General features: G+C 46.9%; 1 non-coding gene across 1 annotated transcript; it reads left to right on the top strand.

Moving 5' to 3' along the window:
* The first annotated feature begins 226 nt into the window (after positions 1-226).
* Positions 227-321, top strand: LOC112135980 (small nucleolar RNA SNORA27). The gene has a single exon (XR_002917196.2). It is a non-coding gene; the product is annotated as a small nucleolar RNA SNORA27 (small nucleolar RNA).
* Positions 322-2,532: the final 2,211 nt, after the last annotated feature.

Genomic DNA, 2,532 nt, shown 5'->3' on the forward strand with positions numbered 1-2,532 from the left:
TTCAGCACTCAGTAAGTGTCCAGCTCTGTTCTTTCCACAGATTGCCTCCTTCAATTTTCAGCCAGTTTTGTGGCTAGGTGTTAACCCCATTTTCCAGGTGGGAGAAATTGAGGCTGACTGATGAGGTTAGTTTCTCAGCCACCCTACTAAGATCTAAATCCACTTTTGAGCAAGTGCTCTGAATAACAATAATTATCTTACAGCTTAATGTACGATTATTAAATACCACTCCCCTTTCATTTTACCATTGAGGCTTATGTCTTTATTGGTTGTTCAAGTAGGGCAAAGGAAATAGCCTTTTAAATCTCAGAGGCCAGGTTACAGGCCAGATTACAGGCTCTTGCCTGTAATCCCAGAACTTTGGGAGGCAGAGGTAGGTGGATCGCCTGAGGCCAGGAGTTAGAGACCAGCCTGGGCAACATAGTGAGATCCTGTCTCTAATTTTTTTTTTTTCTTTGAGACGGAGTCTTGCTCTGTCATTCAGGCTGGAGTGCAGTAGCGCCATCTCAGCTCATTGTAACCTCCACCTACCAGGTTCAAGCGAGTCTCCTGCCTCAGCTTCCCCAGTAGCTGGGATCACAGGCATCTACCACCACGCTGGCTAATTTTTTGTACTTTTAGTAGAGATGGGGTTTCACCATGTTGGTCAGGTTGGTCTGAACTGACATCCAGTGATCCGTCCACCTTGACTTCCCAAAGTGCCATTACAGGCATGAGCCACTGCACCCGGCCTTCTATAAAAAATTTAAAAAATTAGCCAAGCATGGTGGTTTGTACCTGTAGTCCCAGCTATTCAGGAAGCTGGGACAGGAGGATTGCTTGAACTCAGGAGGTCAAAGCTTCAATGAGCTGTGATTGTGCCACTGTACTCCAGAGTGGGCAACAGAGAGAGACCCTGTCTTAAAACAAAACAAAACAAAACAGAGAAACTGGGTGCTTGTCATTGTATCCTGTCAGAGAAAACATACTGACAAGAAACATGAAAACAAAAAAAAATTAAGTACCTATAACAACTGCCCTTTTTAATATATATTTATAATGTTTATTGTTATAAAAAAAATAGAGATGAGGTGCCACTATATTGGCCAGGCTAGTGTTGAACTCCTGGCCTCAACTGATCCTCCCACCTTAGCCTCCCAAGGTGCTGGGATTACAGGCATGAGTCACTGTGTCCAGCCACAACTGCCCTTTATTAAGCATGTAATTCTGTGCCAGGCACTGTTCTAAACTGTCTACTTACATATTTTCCACAATGTCTTTATGCATTAGGTACTTTCCACGTGACAGATAGGAAAACTGAGGCACAGAGAAGCTGAGTAACCTGCCCAAGACCACACAGCTAGAAAGAGCTGGTCGCAGGACTTAAACTCAGGCAGAGGCACCCCTAACCAACAATATGCACCTCTCTGCCCTTCCCAGCTCTCTCCTGAGTCACATGAAAGAAACCTCAGGCTTACTGGTCCTAGGCTGCAGTTTTCCTCCCCAAGGTTGCTCTGGGGACAAACAGGAAGATGGGAGGGGGCATAGGGCAGTTACATAAGGCGGTCACTTCAAAGGTGGCCTCTCCGGGGTGGATAGCCTTGGCTTTGGGCAGTTAGCCGGGGCACCAGCCAGCAAGCTGAGGGCTGTCCACCATCTATCTCCTACCCTATCTCCTCTTAGTCCAAGGGCAAAACGGGCAGTGGAGGAGATGAGAGGCAGGTCTTGTAATCAAAGCTGGGCAGTGGCAGAAATCAGGTGATGCAAATAAAAATAATAACACCAGGCTCAGTGGCTCATGCCTGTAATCCCAGCACTTTGGGAGGCCGAGGTGGGCAGATTGCTTGAGGCCAGGAGTTGGAGACCAGCCTGGCCAACATGGCAAAACCCTGTCTCTACTAAAAATAAAAAAATTAGCTGGGCATGGTGGCACATGCCTGAAATTCCAGGTACTCGAGAAGTTGAGGCACAAGAATTGCTTGAACCCAGGAGGCGGAGGTTGCAATAAGCCAAGATTGTGCCACTGCACTCCAGCCTGGGCAGCAGAGTGAGAGTCTGTTTTAAAAACAGCAGCATTTATTGAGGACTTACCATAAGCTAAGCTCTTAAGTTAACAGCTCTGTAGGTAAGGACTTTCAATCATTTCCTTTAAGGGGCTCAGAGAGGTTAAGCCATTAGTTCAGCCGTGCAGCTGGGCTGCCTGCCCTAGTAGGAAGGAGGCCCACAGCAGGCACTAACTTCATGTGAATTTGGCATATTCTGGCGGAAGTGGGTTCTCACTTTCTGTGATGCAAGTTGCAAAATAGAATGAGAGGATCTGAGAATGGTAGGTCCTGCTACCCTCTAGATGGGAAAACTGAGGCCTGGTGAGGGGTGGAGTATGACCTAAGGTCTTACATTAAGTCAAGAGGGAATCCAGTGTAATCCCAGCACTTTGGGAGGCCAAGACAGGCAGATTTCTTGAGGTCAGGAGTTCGAGACCAGCCTGGCCAACATGGTGAAACCATGTTCTATACCATAGGTGGTATAGAAACCATCTATACTAAAATTAGC

Source organism: Pongo abelii, chromosome 10 (assembly GCF_028885655.2).
Source record: "Pongo abelii isolate AG06213 chromosome 10, NHGRI_mPonAbe1-v2.0_pri, whole genome shotgun sequence".
NCBI lineage: Eukaryota > Metazoa > Chordata > Mammalia > Primates > Hominidae > Pongo > Pongo abelii.